Below are 20,481 nucleotides of genomic sequence, written 5' to 3'. Positions count from 1 at the left end.
CGCCGGTGAGAAGAGGTTATTTGATATTAGTTCACTCAATGAATGGAGAACCCAAGCCTATGAAAATGCCAAGTTGTTTAAAGAAAAAGTAAAAAGATGGCATGACAAAAGGATACACAAGCGTGAGATTAATGTAGGTGATTATGTATTGCTATACAACTCGCGTTTAAGATTTTTTGCAGGAAAACTTCTCTCTAAATGGGAAGGCCCTTACGTTATCGAAGAGGTCTACCGTTCCGGTGCCATAAAAATCAACAACTTCGAAGGCAAAAATCCGAAGGTGGTGAACGGTCAAAGAATCAAACATTATATCTCAGGTAATCCCAGAAATGTTGAAACCAATGTTATTGAAACCGTAACCCTGGAGGAATACATAAGGGACACTTTCCGGAACGTTTCAGACTCCGAAAAGGAATAGGTATGTGGTGCGGTAAGTAAACCGACTCCAAAACAGTTTTTAAGGCAATATTCCTCCGTTTTGGAATATTTATAAAAATAGAAAAATAAGAAGCAGTCCGGGAAGGACACGAGGCCTCCACGAGGGTGGAGGGTGCGCCCTACCCTACTGGGCGCGCCCCCCTACCTCGTGGGCACCTCGTGTGCTCTCCGGACTCTGTTTTCGTACACGACATGTATTTTGTCGGTAAAAATTCATTATATAATCTCCCAGGTGTTTTGACTCTCGTATCACGCAAATATCTCCAGTCTTTGTTTTGAGCTGTCCTGTTGCAGATTTGAGCAACATGTCATCCCAGGATTCGGAAGGAGAGAGCTATGTGGCTGATTACCTTGCAGATCCTAAAGTCTATGCGGATGCGGAGCATTGTGGTTGGACTAAGGAAGAAGAAGAGGACTATGAACCTAAGGGAAAGGAGGAGACGAGGTCAGATAAAGATGAAGTCCCACTACCTCAACCTGGGGACATGCATGTGGAGTTCAAAAAGTCAAGCCTCCTGGATAGAGTAAAGACACCTAAGATCGAGTTTATCCCTTTCGCCTCTTGCAGGAAAACAAGCAGGAACTATGCAAAAAGATACTGAGCTTGGAGCAGGAGATTGATGACCTAAGGGACCAAAATTCTGTCCTCAAACGCAAATTAAGGAAGAAGCCTACGCCATCAACAAAACCATTACCTTCTCCACCAACAAGGAAGAATTGAGCATCTGGTATGGGCACTCCCCTTGGCAACTTCCAAGCTTGGGTGAGTGCCCCGGTATCGTATCACCATCATTTTTATCTTTACCATTTTTCTTAGTTCGATCCTTTTGGTAATATCTTGATCTAGTAGAATAAAAGTTCTTAGTATGATCTAGTTGTGAGTTTTGCTTTATAATCCTTCTATATAATCGAGTCCGTGAGCTATATAATAAATATTAGTGTTGAGTCAAGGGCTTGATTATTTTGCCATGATCCTAAGTGAATAAAATAAAAGAGAAAGAATAAAAAAAGAAACAAAGAGATCATGTGAATCTTATGGAGAGTAATTAGCTCACATAGAGAAAGTATGATGAATAAAAGTTGTTGAGGGCTGACAAACATAGTTTTGGTCATCGTTGCAATTAATAGGAAGTAATAAAGAAAGGGAGGTCTTCACATATAAATATACTATCTTGGACATCTTTTATGATTGTGAGCACTCATTAAAATATGACATGCTAAAGAGTTGACGTTGGACAAGGAAGACAATGTAATGGGTTATGTTTTCTTACATCTGAGATAAATTATATTGTCTTGGATCCTCCAACATGTTGAGCTTGCCTTTCCCCCTCATGCTAGCCAAATTCATTGCACCAAGTAGAAATACTACTTGTGCTTCCAAATACCCTTAAACCAGTTTTTCCATAAGAGTCCACCATACCTACCTATGAATTTAGTAAGATCCTCCAAGTAAGTTGTCATCGGTGCAAGCAATAAAAAATGCCCTCTATATATGTATGACTTATTAGTGTGGGAGAAAATAAGCTTTATACGATCGTGTGATATGGAAGAAATAAAAGCAACAGACTGCATAATAAAGGTCCATATCACAAGTGGCAATATAAAGTGACGTTCTTTCGCATTAAGATTTTGTGCATCCAACCATAAAAGCGCATGACAACCTCTGCTTCCCTATGCGAAGGGCCTATCTTTTACTTTCACTTCCTACCTTGCATAAGAGTCATGGTGATCTTCACCCTTCCTTTTACATTTTATCCTTTGGCAAGCACAGTATGTTGGAAAGACCCTAGTATATATGGCTAATTGGATGTGAGTTTTCATGAACTACTATTGTTGACATTACCCTTGAGGTAAAATGTTGGGAGGCAAAACTATAAGCCCCTATCTTTCTCTGTGTCCGATTAAAACTCCATACCCATAAGTATTGCGTGAGTGTCAGCAATTGTGAAAGATTATATGATAGTTGAGTATGTGGACTTGCTGAAAAGCTCTTATACATTGACTCTTTCCTATGTTATGATAAATTGCAATTGCTTCAATGACTGAAATTATAGTTTGTTAGTTTTCAATGAAGTTTACGATTCATACTTGATATTGTGATTGAATTATTACTCTAGCATCAGAGATTATATGACAAGAATTATATAAGTTGTTGTTCTAAGAATGATCATGATGCCCTCATGTCCGTATTTTATTTTTTATCGACACCTCTATCTCGAAACATGTGGACATATTTTTCGATTTCTGCTTTCGCTTGAGGACAAGCAAGGTCTAAGCTTGGGGGAGTTGATACATCGAATTTTGCATCATGCTTTTATATCAATATTTATTGCATTATGGGATATTATTACACATTATGTCACAATACTTATGCCTATTCTCTCTTATTTTCCAAGGTTTACATAAAGAGGGAGAATGCCGGTAGCTGGGATTCTGGGCTGGAAATGGAGCAAATATTAGAGACCTATTCTGCACAGCTCCAAAAGTCCCGAAACTTCACGAAAGACGTTTTCAGAATACATAAAAAATACTCAGCGGAAGAGGTTCACCAGGGGGGCACACCCTGCCCACAAGGGTGGGAGGCGCGCCCTACCCCCCAGGGTGCGCCCTAACCCCTACCCTGCTATATGGAGTCTTTTTATGGGAAAAAATCATAAGCCATCTTCTCGGACGAAACTCCGCCTCCATGAGGCGGAACCTTGGCGGAACCAATCTAGGGCTCTCGCAGAGCTGTTCTGCCATGGAAACATCCCTCCCGGAGGGGGAAATCATCGCCATCGTCATCACAAACGCTCCTCTCATCGGGAGAGGGCAATCTCTATCAACATCTTCATCAACACCATCTCCTCTCAAAACCATAGTTCATCTCTTGTATCCAATTCTTGTCTCCAAGTCTGGGATTGGTGCTAGTAAGTTGCTAGTAGTGTTAATTACTCCTTGTACTTGATGCTAGTTGGTTTAATTGGTGGAAGATCATATGTTCAGATCGTATATGCATATTAATACCCCTCTGATTATGAACATGTTTATGCTTTGTGAGTAGTTACGTTTGCTCCTGAGGACATGGGAGAAGTCTTGCTAATAGTAGTCATGTGAATTTGGTATTCGTTCGATATTTTGATGAGATGTATGTTGTCTCTCCTCTATTGGTGTTATGTGAACATCGACTACATGACACTTCACCATTATTTGGGCCTAGAGGAAGGCATTGGGAAGTAATAAGTAGATGATGGGTTGCTAGAGTGATACAAGCTTAAACCCTAGTTTATGCGTTGCTTCGTAAGGGGCTGATTTGGATCCATATGTTTCATGCTATGGTTAGGTTTACCTTAATACTTTTGTTGTAGTTGCGGATGCTTGCAATAGGGGTTAATCATAAGTGGGATGCTTGTCCAAGTAAGTACAGTACCCAAGCACTGGTCCACTGACATACCAAATTATCAAAGTACCGAACGCTAATCATATGAGCGTGATGAAAACTAGCTTGACGATATTCCCATGTGTCCCCGGGAGCACTTTTCTCTATATAAGAGTTTGTCCAGGCTTGTCCTTTGCTACAAAAAGGATTGGGCCACCTTGCTGCACTTTATTTACTTTTGTTACTTGTTGCTCGTTACAAATTATCCTATCAAAAAACTATCTGTTACCACTTATTTCAGTACTTGCAGAGAATACCTTGCTGGAAACCGCTTATCATTTCCTTCTGCTCCCCGCTGGGTTCGACACTCTTACTTATCGAAAGGACTACGATAGATACCCTATACTTGTGGGTCATCAGCCGCCAAGTCGGAATGTAGCCATCCTGAGGCCAGCTCCAGACGCCCGGCCACAAGGCGTGGGTCTGCACCCAAGAGATCCACCTGCAGCCGGGTCATCTCCGAGAGATCATGTTCCAGAGTAGCAGCAGGAGCAGGAGAACCTAGGAGTGGAGGTGCATCAGTGGGAGGAGGCGACATCGTCACCAGGGTCTGGGAGACCGTGACTTTCGGAGCAGCTGGAACCTAATCGGCCGCGCCAGGCGCCGGCACCTCCGGAGCTAGCAGGGACATTGGGGCTGGTTCCATGTGGCATTGCTCCTCTTGGCGCCGCGAGGACGACCGGGCTGGGGAGATGAAGGCGCTGCTACCCCCGTTCTCCGAGGAAGGAGGCATGAACGCTGCATCCTCCTTCCTTTTCTTTGCAGAAGACGTCGGCCTGATCAACCAAGGTCCAGCATCAGGAAATGATGAGTACAAACAGGGACAAGGCGAAGCTTGAGACACTTACTGATCCACCGCGACATACTTCCACTTAGGAAGCCTGAAGCCTGACAACATCGGTACGGAGGCGGCATCACGAGGCACCAGCAACGACCTACCTCGCGTCGGGATGGGGGGCTGCTCCCTTTCCCTTTGCAAGTGTCGGCCTCGGCATCGTCAGGAAGGACGCGGAGGATCTCGGCCTTGCTCAGAGCGGAAGTCTCCCCCACCTCTTCTAGAGTCTTCTCTGGGTCCTCCTCTTCTTCCCCCTCCCTGCGAGGCTCGTCAGAAGACACCTCCACCAGTTTCGGTGCCGCGGGGCTCCTAGGAGCGCCGGCGGCACCAACCCGCGTGCATCATAGGTCGGCCTGGAGGCAACGAATTCTTCCTGATCCCTGCGTTGGAATAGGGGGACGAAGGCGCTTGGTGGGTACTCCTGGTTTTCCCCAACTATGAGGCGTAGGACAGCAGCCAATTCATCGTCAGGCAAGGCCCCTGGCCTCAGGCGGGTCTTATTTCCCTCTTCTTCAAGCTCCCACAGGGGGAGTGTACGCGCCTGGAGTGGGGCTACTCGCAGTGTCAGGAACTCCCTCAGAAGCATGACCCCTGTAACCTTCGCCGCCCTCGCGTTGCCCGGCCTAGCTATGCTGCACAAGTTGGCGCACGGCCCTAGCGCAACGTCAGGAATCGCCAGGAAGTTCACAAGATAAGTCTCACCCTCGGATCGGCTAAATGTCTGAGCCTTATGGTCGCCCACGCCTTGCCGCAACCCCGTTGCAGCCATGTCAACTCCCTTTCTTCCCTTACCGTGGCCGCTTGAGCGCTAAGGGGGACCTCCTGAGCATCGCGCCTTAGGGGCTATTACAGGACCTCGGGCCGCACACCTCCTGGCCTTGACCACGGCACGTGACCTAGCATACCAGCAACGGCTGTAGCTTGCCTGGGGACCGGGACCTGTCGGCGTAGAGCAACAAGCCATCGCGAGGAAAGAAAGGGGAGACCGAGCCTTAACAGGACGCACATTCACCAAATCTTCATAACAAGGAAAATAAGCACAAAAGACATTACATATCCTTATATGCCCCCGCAGGGCGCTTCATGATTCTTCACAGGGAATGAAAGCTAAGACTAAGAAGAGCCCTATCTACACCCTCCTGTGGCAGATGCCATCATCAACAGTGGGCCACGGGAGGCCGGCGCCAACCCCATCCAGATCAGCGGCGGCGATGGCCAGACGCGGCGGCACTTCTCCTAGTGCGGCGAGAGCTCGGGGGCATGTAGCTGTCGTCGCTCGTCTCCGGAGTCTCGTAGAGCTTAGGAGAGCTGCTGGACTCCCAAGGGCTGCTGCTGCTGGAGTGGCCGCGAGCGGAACGCGTGTCAGTCTCACGCTCCTCTCTGGAGCAGCACTCCAGGTGGCGGCCCTCGGTGTCGAAGACCTTGAAGAAGAGCGTGGAGATGCTGTCGTACTCAAGGTGGATCGCGAGGGCGCCCCTCGCATGGCAGACCCGCACGATCTCTCCCCATCCATGAGTCATGAAGATCTTGCCGGACGGGACCGCTTCGATCTCTACTCCAGTCGCCGGAGCGCCGCAGTCGGCGTGCTGCAACCAGAGCTCGAGAGGCCCCCTCGGCGACATCACATCGGAGAAGAACCGCGGGAAGCGGATCCAAGAGCTTGGGGGCATCGGCGCCCACAGCACCAGCTCGCGTGAGGAGTACGTGGCATGGATTCCGGGGGCGACGGCGTGCATCGCCGCGGCACGGCGACCCCGGGCGCGGCACGGGTGGCGCTGCTCATCGCTCCGCCTTCCTGAGCCCTCGGCTTGGACATACAGGGGTAGCGGATATCCTGGGGGAGGCCGCTCGCACCAAGGCCTCATCACCACCTGCATTGCCGCTTCGTCACACTTGAAGTGGTCTTCGGATCCCCGGATAACTTCCGGAGCGAGGAGTTAATCTTCGATATAGTCTCGTTCCGCAGTGGCTATCATGCACTGCTCGGGCGAACCGCATTTGCGAGATTCAATGCGGTACCGCACTATGCATATCTCAAGCTCAAGATGCCAGGACCTCGGGGGGTCATCACAGTCAATGGAAACACAGAGCGCTCTCTCCGCATGGAGGAGCACACTGCGGCCCTCGCAGCAGAAGCACAAAGCAGCGTCTTAAGGCAATCCACCAGTTCGGTGATTAAGGACCTGGACACCTTCAAGCGCGCCTGGAGTAATCGACAACAAGACCTCCTGGCACGTTCCGAGCTCGCATAGCAATGCGGCCCCCACCCCAGTCCCAGCTAAACGGCGAAATTCATGCCACGCGTACATAATTACGCATTGAAAATATCATGGGCACAGGTGGGGAGGGGGCACGACTACGGCACGCCCCAAGACACGGCTAAACCGCACTAGGGGCTTCCCGCTTTTTTAGTTTTATTTCTTTCAGGACTTGAATCTCTGGAAGCCCCGTCCGGTAGTACGATTGTCGGACACACGATACAACAACCAAGGAGGCAGAAAGCTACGTCGCATCAAGGAATTCCCAGGTGGTCTCTGATAACGAGTGAAATACCTGCTTTAAATACCATTCCTCAGCTTGCCCTTGAAGGGGACATGTCAAATAGTCCTACTTTTTGCTTATCGCACTACTTGTATCATTCTGCTTCGATGCACCTTTTTGAATAAACAATGCATAGCACTAGACTATTATCGCATTCTTTATTCTTTTTATATATATATGTTCATTCATGACATTCAGCAACCGTACACTCTAGTACGGCCAATACGCCAGGGGCTTAAGCGTACCCCATAATACGGCGTGAAATGTCCGAACACTTTTGACAGTGCGGCACCCCGAACTTATAGCATTATATGCATCAGCTCCGAATCATGTCTTGGGTCAATAGTTGGGTTTGCCCGGCTCCCATGTTTTGGTACCTTACGTTCCTCTATATTGGCTAAGGTAGCACTGGGAGAACTACTACGATTGTGCCCTGGTTCATCTGGGCTAAGCACCTCAGTAGAGAAAGCTAAAACTGTCTGTCATGATAAGGCGAGAGCTGGTCGCTGTTCGAGAGGTCTCGAGTCCCTAAAGACTTATGCCGCTTAGAGCGAGGAGTTGGCTATGTCCGGATTAAGGCGTGTATAGCGCCCTGAATTCGGCCTTCCGAATACTAGGGGCTTCGCCAAAATTTAAAATTATAGACTTCCATGGCGAAGTGAGAGTGATAAAGCATTATAGTCCGATTGCCTTGTTCGTTGTGCTGAGAACCTCCCTCGAAGGACCCAACAATGGGAAAAAGACTTCTATGGCTCAGGTTTATCCCGAACACCCCAGCACTCGTGGCATGGGGGCAGAAGCCGACGACTGGCCATCTCTCAGATTTGATAAACAGCCGCACATAAGGTAATATTTTAAATTCAAATAATTGTTGCATGGTGCATACGAACAAGTTTTCATAATACAGGATCACACGAGCGAGTTCATTCAAATATTACATCCTTCGCACACTCGTCCGCCACAAGACGGGCACCCTTCAGGACACCCTCATAATACATTTCGGGGTGGCGATGCTCTTTGCCCTACGGCGTCCCCTCCTTCACCAACTTCTCGGCGTCCATCTTGGCCCAGTGCACCTTCGCACGGGCAAAGTCCCGGCGTGCACCTTCGATGCAGACGGACCGCTTTATGACCTCCAGCCGTGGGCAGGCATCTACAAGCCGCCTCACCAGGCCAAAGTAGCTGTTTGGAAGGGAGTCGCCAGACCACATCCAGACTATAAGGCTCCTCATGGCCTGTTCGGCCACCTTGTGCAGCTCGACCAGTTGCTTCAGCTGGTCGCTCATAGGCATCGGGTGTTCGGTCCTAGTATACTGAGACCAGAACAAATTCTCCGTCGAGCTTCCCTCCTTGGCCTAGTAATATTTCGCGGCATCCGACACGCTGCGGGGCAAATCTGTGAATGCTCCTGGAGAGCTCTGGACTCGGGTAAGTAACAAGTAATTTACTTTCACATGCTTGCTTTGCATATTGAATGCCTTACCCACCGCTATCTTCCTCATCGCCTCAATCTCCTGGAGGGCCTTTTGCGCTTCAGCCTTGGCATGCTTTGTGCTCTTGAGGGCCGCGATAAGCTCGGACTCTCGCGTCTTCGAGTCAAGCTCCAAAGCCTCGTACTTCTTCACGAGAGCCTGGAGCTCTTGCTGCACCTCGCCCACCCGTGCCTCTTGTTTTTCCCGCTCAGTGCGCTCCTTGGCCACTTTGTTCTAGGCCTCGGACAGCGCTTGCTTCAGGGTCGCCACTTCGGTCGTGGCCCCTGGCACATTCATGATGATCCTGTCATTTTGCAACCACATTTTCTTTTTTTATATAGAAAAGGTATTACTTAGCTTTGTTCTCCTCGAGTTTCCTCTTGGCAAGGCCCAGCTCTTTCTCGGACCCCTCGAGGTCCTGCTTCATTGCGGCAACCTCCGCAGTCAGTGTGGCAGAGGTCAGCAGCGAAGCCTGCATACGCATACATACATACATACTTATATTAGCCTCCTGCAGATATTATTTGGTCATCTATTCGGCTTTTCTTTGTGAACACCAAACAGAGCATCAGGGGCTACTGTCTATGCGGTAATATTTTCCTATATTTTAAATACTTACCTCAAAGCCTGTTAGAAGGCTGGCACAGGCTTCAGTCAGTCCGCTCTTGGCGGACTGAACCTTCTTGATCACCGCACTGATAATAGTGCGGTGCTCTTCGTCGATGGAAGCGCCGCGAAGTGCTCCCAGCAGGTTGTCCGATGCCTCTGGATGGACAGAGGTCACCGGCATGGGCGGCTTGCCCCTCTTGGAAGGGGGCTGGCTGCCGGAGTCCGAAACCACTTGAGGTTCCGGCGTGGCGTTCGGCTGGGGGCCGAACTTGGAGCCCTTGGGAGTCTTGCTCCCTTCGCTCCTGGAGTCCGGAAGGTCGCCTCGAGGTGCCTCCGGGACTATCTCCCCTCGGCTCAGTGCCCCTTGAGACAATACCTCGGCATTGTCCGTAGGGCAAGGGGAGGAGGCGGTTGGAAGTGTATCACTATTCATGTCCGACGAGTCCAAGGAACCGTCTGACGATGATACGTCGATACGGGCTTGGGGCGGACTGCATAATCATATTCGACATTAGGAGAAGCAGTGCGACAAAGGTATGCTATGAGTTACTCTGGTATCTGAATACTTACGACTTCGCTAGGGGCTTGGCCCTGAGCAGCCACTTGTCTTCGCTGTCGGCGGCAGTGGTGGAGCAGTCCGGAAGGAGAGTCCTTCCCTTCTTGGACCCTTCGGCCTCCCCGGTTGGGGCCGCCTTCATTTTCTTGTCTCCCCCGGCTGGAGGGGGATAATCTTCATCTTCCTTCTCCTCGTTTTCACTAGAGGAGTGCGTCTCGGTGTTATCGGACGATGAGTCCGATACTACCTGGTGTCGGGAGCTCTTTCGGGTTCCCTTGGCCTTCTTCTTGGTCTTCTCTAGCACCTCATAAGGAGCCGAAGTCCGCATCTCCGTGAGGACAGCGTCCGCAGGGTCTTCGGGCAGAGGGGCCAGATAGTTAATCTGCTCCAATGTCTCCACCCAGTCATGTCAAAGGCATGGGAGTTCAGACCGCGCACATGGTTAAGCTATGGGAAGTAAATGTCCTACCAGATATACATAACTTACCGAATTCGCAGGGCGCTTCGTGCTTAGCCCGCGGTCCTCGGTAAGAGAAGGAGGGACCTCGGCGTCCTTGAACAGCACCCTCCAGACATCCTTGTGCATTGTGTCAAAGAGCTCGTGTAGAGTATGGTGCTGGGCCGGGTCGAACTCCCATAAAGTGAAATCCCGTTGTTGACACGGGAGGATCCGGAGGAAGAGCATGACCTGGACTATGTTGACAAGCTTAAGTGTCTTGCTTATCATGTTCCGGATACACTTCTGAGTCCGTCCAGCTCCACCGATGAACCCCAGGACAGGCCCTTCTCCTTCCAGGAAATGAGCCGCGTGGGGATTCCAGATCGAAACTCGGGGGCCGCCACCTAGTTGGTGTCGCGCGGCTCGGTGATGTAGAACCACCCCGATTGCCACCCCTTTATGGTCTCCATGAAGGAGCCCTCGAGCCATATAACATTGGGCATTTTGCCCACCATGGCTCCTCAGCATTCTGCTTGTTGGCCGCCAACCACCTTCGGCTTGATATTGAAGGTCTTTAGCCATAGGCCGAAGTGGGGCCGAATGCGGAGGAAAGCCTCGCACACGACGATGAACGCCGAGATGTTGAGGATGAAATTCGGGGCCATATCATGAAAGTCCACCCCATAATAAAACATGAGTCCGCGGACGAATGGATGGAGGGGATACCCCAGTCCGTGGACGAAGTGGGGGAGGAAAACCACCCTTTCGTGAGGTTCCGGGGTAGGGACGACCTGCCCTGCGGCTAGAAGCCGGTGCGCGATATCCGCCGCTAAGTATCCGGCTCCACGTAGCCTTTTGATGTGTCCCTCCGTGACGGAGGAGGCTGAGGGAGTCCTCGATTAGGGGGTCTCCGGACAGCCGGACTATATCCTTTGGCCGGACTGTTGGACTATGAAGATATAAGATTGAAGACTTCGTCCCGTGTCCGGATGGGACTCTACTTGGCGTGGAAGGCAAGCTAGGCAATACAGATATGTATATCCCCTCCTTTGTAACCGACCTTGTGTAACCCTAGCCCCTTCCGGTGTCTATATAAACCGGAGGGTTTTAGTCCGTAGGACAATAGACAATCATACCATAGGCTAGCTTCTAGGCTTTAGCCTCTCCGATCTCGTGGTAGATCAACTCTTGTACTACTCATATTATCAGGAATAAATCTAGCAGGACGTAGGGTTTTACCTCCATCAAGAGGGCCTGAACCTGGGTAAAACATCGTGGCCCCTGCCTCCTGTTACCATCCGCCTTAGACGCACAGTTCGGGACCCCCTACCCGAGATCCCCCGGGTTTGACACCGACATTGCTGCTTTCATTGAGAGTTCCTCTGTGTCGTCATAATTAGGCTTGATGGTTCCTTCGATCATCGATTGCGATGCAGTTTAGGGTGAGACTTTTCTCCCCGGACATATCTTTGTGTTCGGCGGCTTTGCACTGCGGGCCAACTGGCTTGGCCATCTGGAGCAGATCGAGAGTTACGCCCCTGGCCACCAGGTCAGGTTTGGAACCTTAAACTACACGGCCGATATCCACGGAGACTTGATCTTCGACGGATTAGAGCCCCTGCCTAGTGCGCAACACGGTCACGATGAGCATGATTTAGCTCTGCCATCAGACAATGTTCAGGAGATCGCGCCGGCAACCACTCCGACCCTCAATTCGGAGCCAGATGCGCCATACATGGACGGGTGGATAGAGCCCGCCACGGAGGCCGCACTCTCATCGACGATCGAGCCGAGTATCGACCTTACCCTTCACGGGAGCCATGGCGCCGAACTACCGGATTCTTCCCCGGCCACGGACTCTGAACCGCCTGCGCCCATGCCTATCGAATCGACTGGGCGCCGATCATGGAGTTTACCTCCACGGATATTTTTCAGCACTCGCCCTTCGGCGACATACTAAACTCATTAAGGTCTCTCTCCCTGTCAGGAGAGTCCGGGCCGAACTATGTTCGGCAGTATTGGGACGCGGATGACGAAGAAATTCGCCGCCCACCCACCACCCACTTAGTAGCCACTGTCGACGATTTGACCGACATGCTCGACTTCGACTCCGAAGACATCGACGGTATGGACGACGATGCAGGAGACGAACAGGAACCACTGCCCACAGGGCACTGGACGCCCACTTCATCATATGACGTATACATGGTGGACACACCCAAAGAAAACGACGATGAGGAATGGAAGGACGAAGTGAAGGGTTGTTCCCTCGAGAAGCTGTCAAAGCGGCGGCATAAGCGCCGCTCCAAATCCCGCCTCGGCAGAAACAGCGGTCATATAGACCCAGCAATAGAGCAGGGTGAACCATCGCCCGACCAGGGCAACACGGAGAATCAAACCGAACAACCCGACCCCGTCGAAGATAACATTCCGGACGACATCACACTGGATAGGCACCCAGAGCAACAGAATGCCCATCAAAGGCTGGTTGCCACGGCGAGGAGTCTGAAAAAGCAGAAGCAAAGGCTCAGGGCTGCACAAGACACACTCAGAATCAGATGGAGTGAAGTACTCAACACTGCAGCGAAGTACGGCGGTAATCGCCACACCAAGAGCTACCCGAAGCAAAAGCTGCTACCTGAATTCGATGAGGAGGCCTTAGATCCGCCACAATCAAAAAACTAAACGGCCATCCAGTCGGATAGACGACCTCGTGGCCAACATAGAACGGCATGCCGCATATAAGCCGGTACGTGATCCACGTGAGGACTCGCATCAAAAGTACAGCGCAACCAGATCCATCTACGGGCCACACAAGCACGCCCTAGCACGCAATGCAACACAACAAACATCCCAATAACTCGGTACACCCAAATACAGGGGTGCCGCACACCCCCTATGTTTCACCGATGAGGTGCTGGACCATGAATTTCTAGAGGGATTCAAACCCGTAAACATAGAGGCGTACGATGAAACAACAGGCCCTGGGGTCTGGATTGAGAACTACATCCTCCATATACATATGGCTCGAGTAGACGATCTCCACGCCATCAAGTACTTACCCCTCAAGCTCAAAAGGCTAGCTCAGCACTGGCTTAAAAGCCTCCCCGAAAACTCCATTGGAAGCTGGGAAGAGCTCGAAGATGCCTTTCGGTCAGATTTTCAAGGGACCTATGTCCGACCACCGGATGCAGACGATTTAAGTCATATAACTCAACAGCCCAGAGAGTCAGCCCGAAATCTTTGGAATAGGTTCCTGACTAAAAAGAACCAAATAGTCGACTGTCTAGACGCCGAAGCCATAGTAGCTTTCAAGCACAGCGTTCGAGACAAATGGCTTGCCAGACACCTCGGCCAAGAAAAGCCGAGAACAACGACAGCATTAACAAGCCTCATGACCCACTTTTGCGTGGGCGAGGACAACTGGTTAGCCCGATGCAGCACCAGTGAGCCAAGTACATCCGAAGTCAGGGATGGAAACGGGAAATCACGACGCAGCAAAAACACGCGCCGGAATAAAGAAGACAGCCTGAAGAGCACAACGGTAAACGCCGGATTCAAAAGCTCTCGGCCAGGTCAGCAAAAGCTGCCCCCAAAGGCAACAGAGATGAACTGTCCAGCCTAAACAAGATTCTGGACCAAATATGTCAGATCCATAGCACCCCCGATAAACCTGCAAATCATACCCATAGAGAATGTTTGGTCTTCAAGCAGTCCGGCAAGCTCAACGCCGAACACAAGGGGCAAGATACACCAAGAGAAGACGAGGACGAGCCTCGCAAGTAAAGCACTGGGGAACAAAAGAAATTCCCTCCAGAAGTTAAAACAGTAAACGTGTTACACGTAACAAAGGGGAGAAACAAAGCGGCACTCCTAGAGACACATGTCCCAGGGCCTATCACAGCGGAGTTCTGCCACTGGTCATCCCACCCGGTCACCTTCGACCATCGAGATTACTCGGCAAGTATCCGGAGTGCTGGATGGGCTGCCTTGGTATTAGACCCAATAATTGATGGATACCACTTCACACGAGTCCTGATGGACGGTGGAAGCAGTTTAAACCTGATATATCAGGACACAGTCCGCAAAATGGGGATAGACCCAACAAAAATTAGCCGCAGCAATACTACCTTTAAAGGAGTAACGCCAGGCCTAGAGGCCCATTACACGGGGTCCCTGCTACTAGAGGTTATATTCGGCTTTCCCGATAACTTCCGCAGCAAAAATTTAACGTTCCACATCGCTCCGTTCCAAAGTGGCTATCAAGCACTACTCGAACGCGAAGCTTTCGCTCGCTTTAACGCAATACCGCATTACGCTTCCCTCATGCTTAAGATGCCCGGTCCATGTGGCATCATTATAGTAAATGGAAATATTGAGCGCTCCTTGCGCGCAGAAGACCATGTGGCTGCCTTGGCAGACGCACACTAAACGGCCTCACCAACTGAAGCATCTGACAGGTCGTTAAGACCACAGACACGGTTGGACGAGTCCGGTACTGCTATATGTAATTGATACAGGTTTGATGGCTATACCCCTATTACAATACAAGGGGCTCAACGCGCACACACAAGTGACAATCAGGCTCAACTTTACTCATATTGTTTATTTAGTATAACTTACCTTTAGCACGGCAACTTTTCAATTAAGTTCCTCTCTTTTTTAGATGACCATCGTGCTACGCCCGTCCAGAATATGCCACAACGGAGACACAGGTGCAGACGTGTAGCAGGGACGCGTTCCAAGGATTCTTTTTAGATTAAGACCCTGCATAAACCTTTTTTATTGTCTCTTGTTGATACACATCCCTCTGATTCTTAGTACAATTGAGAAGGATCCTGATATATTGGCATGTGGCCACGTTAGAATATTGCACGTACCTGGACACCAGGGGCTTATTACAAAGGGCACCGTTTAGGCCCGGTTTACACCATAAAGACCGAATACCTTAGTGAGTGTTCGGCGTCGCGTGTTTGGCCTTATATGCATCAGCTCTGAATCATGTCTTCGGTCAAATGTTGGGTTTGCTCGGCTCCTGTGTTATGCTGCCTTACGTTCCGCTCTATCAGCTAAGGCGGCACCGGGAGAACTACTGCGATTGTGCCCTGGTTCATCCGGACGAGCACCTCAATAGAGAAAGCCGAAAACTGACTATCATGATATAGCGTGAGACTGGTCAACCACTTGATGAACTATCGGAATCTTCGGGATTCCTCCACCTTAACGAAGGGCCGTTTCCCGGCCAGGCATGTACGCAGCCCGAATTCGGATGAGTGCAGAGCCACCAGGGGCTATATAGTAGCCCCACTGTCAAACTCCTCTGGCTAAGTGAAAGTGTTAAAGCATTATAGTCCGGTTGCCTAGTTCGCTGCGGTATCACCTCCTTAATGGACCAAGACACTAGGTCAAGTGTGAACATGCGTCTTCTGCGAACACCCCCGCATTATATGCGTGGGGGCTGAAGCCGACGACTGCAATCTTTCAGGTTATATACATATATACATAAACGGCCCCACATGAGGCATCATAATACTTTCGGGCAAAAGTATAAATACAGCCTTGATAAACTTAATAAAACATTGTTTTTACAATGGGAATACATGTCACTCAAACATAATATTCTTCGAGCACTGGGCCTCTATTGAACGAGCGCCTTCAAGAACTTCTTCAAAATAGTGCTCGGCAGCCACTCGGCCTATGGCCGAACCCTGCGCCGCAACAGTGGTGGCATCCATCTCCGCCCAGTATGTTTTGACACGGGCAAGGGCCATCCGTGAGCCTTCTATGCATGCCGACCTCTTCATTGCATTAATGAGCGGCACCGCACCAAGGAACTACTGAACCAAACTAAAATAGCTGGTCGGCTTTGGCCTTTCCGGCCACAGATGATCCACAACAGACCTCATGGCGAGTCCGGACAATCTATTCAGCTCGGCCCATTCGGCAAGCCGATCAGTCAATGGAAGCGGACGCTATGGAACGTTAAATTGTGACCAGAATAGCTTGTCCACTTGACGATCTGTTTGATCTTGGAAGTATTCGGCCGCATCGACAGCACTCGCCGCCAAGTCTAGATATGCGTCCGCCGAACTCCACAGCCTATCCAGAGGGGCATACCGAGGATCTCCAAACTTCCTCCGCAACATAAAGGGTTTCCCAGCTGCGATATCCCCGGCTTGATGCAGCTCCTCCTTTTTCGCTCTCATCGCAGAGCGGGTGTCTTTGGTCGCCATCGTGGCCTTTTCTAGGTCCGTCGCCTTCCCCGGTTTTCTTCTTCAAGAAGCTGGCAACGGTCGGCAGTATCTTTTAACTTTACATCCATCTTGGCCATTTTCTCTTTGCTATTGCAATGTGCGGCCTGTTCGGCCCTTAACTCTTCGGCCGCTTGCAAAGCAGCTGCATTGCTACTCCTTGCTTGCTCCTTGGCTCGGGCAAGCTCCGCCTGAAGGGTCTCCATGGTGGCCGCTCCATCTGCAGTCACAACATATTAAAGATATTGGCATCATGCTGCTCTTATTATGTGACGATCACCAGAAAGGCCACTCACCCTGTGCCTCATCAAGCCACTCGTTGACAAGCATGATGTTGGCATCTGCCGCATCCAGCTGCCGCTTTAGTTCGGCATACACATCAGTCTGGCTAGCCACCGGAGCCTCCACCACCTGCACATAAAGGCAGTCCAGTTATTACCTGGGACCATGATCCTCTGTTTGCCGCCATTTTCGACAACAACCAGAGTCTCAGGGGCTACTATCTACACATGGCACATCTTAAAATGTGCGGTACTTTCAAAAATATACATCATTTCACGTACCTCAAAACCCGTCAGTAGACTCATAAAGGCTTCATGCAGCCCGCTTTCGGTGGACGAAATCCTTTCAATCACCGTACCCATCAATGTGTGGTGCTCTTCTGAGATAGCCGCTGTCGGTGTCAAAACCGGCGGATCTCGGGTAGGGGGTCCCGAACTGTGCGTCTAGGAGGATGGTAACATGAGACAAGGGACACGATGTTTTTACCCAGGTTCAGGCCCTCTCGATGGAGGTAAAACCCTACTCCTGCTTGATTAATATTGATGATATGGGTAGTACAAGAGTAGATCTACCACGAGATCAAGGAGGCTAAACCCTAGAAGCTAGCCTATGGTATGATTGTTGTATAATGAAGTCGTCCTACGGACTAGAACCCTCCGGTTTATATAGACACCGGATAGGGTTAGGGTTACATAGAGTCGGTTACAATGGTAGGAGATCTTGAATATCCGCATCGCCAAGCTTGCCTTCCACGCCAAGGAAAGTCCCATCCGGACACGGGACAAAGTCTTCAATCTTGTATCTTCATAGTCCTAGAGTCCGGCTGAAGGTATAGTTCGGCTACCCGAACACCCCCTAATCCAGGACTCCCTCAGTAGCCCCTGAACCAGGCTTCAATGACGACGAGTCCGGCGCGCAGATTGTCTTCGGCATTGCAAGGCGGGTTCCTCCTCCAAGTCCTTCAAGAAGATTTTAAACACCAAGGATAGTGTCCGGATCTGCAAAATAAGTTTCCCCATATTGCCATAGAGAGAATAATATCAACACAAATATAATCTGCTGACGCATTCCGCAGCGTGACATCATACTACGGCCAAGTCCTTTACTCGAATCGTTTTTACTTTTCCACCTCAGCACGTTTAGCGAGGCGGTTTCCTTGGCACGTCTTGTCAAAGCAGAGATCGTGTGCCCCCTTTTACGGGATTCTCATCAATACGTACGTGGGTAACCCAACTGCGCCATTTATCACGGCGCTTGGGAGGCAAGTGAGTTTTACTAGGCTGGTGGGGACGCACAACCGCATCCGCCCATATAAGGGGATAAGGATCCACCTTTTTACCTACGCCTTCTTCCTCCTTTGCCTATCCATCTCCTGCGCACTCGAGCTCCAGCGCCCAAGCCCGCGCTTCCTACCTCAACCTCCTCCAGCAATGTCCGGAGCGGGAGGCAAGTGGATGGTCTCCTCCGTCACGGAGGGCCATGTCAAAAAGCTAAGGAAGGCCGGATACTTGTCCAAGGACATCGCGCACCGGCTTCCTGAGGAAGGGCAGCTTCTCCCCACCCCAAGGCCCCATGAGAGGGTAGTATTCCTTCCCCACTTCCTCCGCGGACTGGGTTTCCCACTCCACCCATTTGTCCGGGGGCTCATGTTCTACTATGGCCTGGATTTCCACGATCTAGCCCCGAACTTCGTCCTCAGCATCTCGGCGTTTATGGTCGTGTGCGAGGCTTTCCTCTGCATCCGCCCCCATTTCGGCCTCTGGCTCAAGACTTTCAACGTCAAGCCCAAGGTGGTGCGTGGCAGCCAGGCGGAGTGCGGAGGCGCCATGGCGGGCAAGATGGCCAACGTCCTACGGCTCGAGGGCTCCTTCGTGGAGACCCTGAAGGGGTGGCAATCATGGTGGTTTTACATCACCGAGCCACGCGGCTTATGTCCTGGAAAGAGACGGGCCTGTCATGGGGCGTCGAAAAAGAGGTGACCGGATTGTAGACATGCATCCAGTCCCTGGTGAGCAAGCCGATCAAGCTTGTCAATGTAGTCCAGGTTATGCTCGTTCGCCGGATCCTCCCGTGTCAACAACGGGGCTTTAATCTGTGGGAGTTCGACCCAGCGCAGCACCAAACCCTTAATCGGCTCTTCGACACGACGTATGAAGACGTCTGGAAGGTGCTAACCAAAGGCGCGGAGGCTCCCACATCCGCTTCCGAGGACCGCGGATACAGCTCGCAGCGTCATGCTAGCGAGGTAAGCTATTTTCACCTTTTACAGGATGTTAAGTTTCTTCATAGTTTGACTCTATGTGGGATCTAAACTCCCTCACCTTTGACAGGCTTGGCAGGCGTAGTCCGGATCGATTAACTGTCCGGCTCCCTTTCCCGAAAACCCAGCCCCTGCTCTCCTAGTGAAGCTGTTGGTTCCGGCGCCTTATGTGGTGCCGGAGAAGAAGGCCAACAAGAAGAAGGCCACGGGGACTCGAAAGAGTACCCGTAATGTGGTGGTGTCGGACTTGTCATCCGAGGAGTCCGGGATGCTCTCCTCCCGTGAGAACGAGGAGGAGGAAGAAGAACACTCTCCCCCTCCAGCGGGGGGAGGAAAGAAAAGGATGGCCGCCCCAACGGGGGAGGCCGAAGGGTCCAGGAAGAGGAAGACCCCTCCGCTGAACTACTCCCCCGACGCCGAAGAGGACGAAGAGGAGTGGCTAGATAGGGCCAAGTGTCCGGCGAAATCGTAAGTATTCGGATATCAGAGTAACTCATGACGTTCCTTTGTTGCACAGCCTTCCCTAATGTCGAACATAATTATGCGGCCCGCCCCGGGTCGAACTCAACGAGTCGTCGAGCGGCTCCCTGGATTCATCGGACGTGAACTCAGTTCTGCCCGCTGTCTCCCCTCGCACCGTGGATGACGCCGAAGTGGCGTCGCAACGAGCTCCGGGGCAGGAGGAGGTGGTCCTGGAGGAGCCGCAAGGCGACCTCCCGGACTCCAGGAGTAAAGGGGACAAGACCCCCCAGGGCTCCAAGTCCGGCTTTGTGCCGGACACCGCGCCGGAATCTTCAACAGTTCCGGACCGCGGTAGGCGAACTCCTTCCAAGAGGAGCAAGCCTTCTGAGCCGGTGGCCTCCGTCCAACCGGAGGTGCCGGACAATCTGCTGGAGGTGCTTGACGGCGCCTCCATCGACGAGGAGCACCGTACTATTATGAGTACGGTGATCCAGAAGGTTCAGTCCGCCAAGAGCGGACTGAGTGAAGCTTGCGCTAGCCTTCTAACAGGCTTCGAGGTAAGTAAAAAATATGTAAGAATATAACCGCATAGACAGTAGCCCCTGATGCTCTGTTTGGCGTTCGGAAAGAAAAGCCAAATAGAGGATCTATTAAATTTCGCAGGAGTCTAACAACAAAGAGTCAATATGCGTATGCAGGCTTCGCTGCTAGCCACCGCCGCACTGACTGCGGAGGTGGATGCCCTGAAACAGGGACTCGAGCGGACCGAGCAAGAGCTCGGCCTTGCCAAGCGGCCGCTCGAGGATAAAGAAGGTAAGAAATACCTTACAGAAAAAGTGCCTATAAAAATACGTGATTGCAAAAAATAATAGGATTGTACTGCTTATTGTAGGGGCCACGACTGAGGTGGCGACCCTC

Source organism: Triticum urartu, chromosome 2 (assembly GCF_003073215.2).
Source record: "Triticum urartu cultivar G1812 chromosome 2, Tu2.1, whole genome shotgun sequence".
Taxonomy (NCBI): Eukaryota; Viridiplantae; Streptophyta; class Magnoliopsida; order Poales; family Poaceae; genus Triticum; species Triticum urartu.
Note: the sequence above shows the minus strand (reverse complement) of the source record.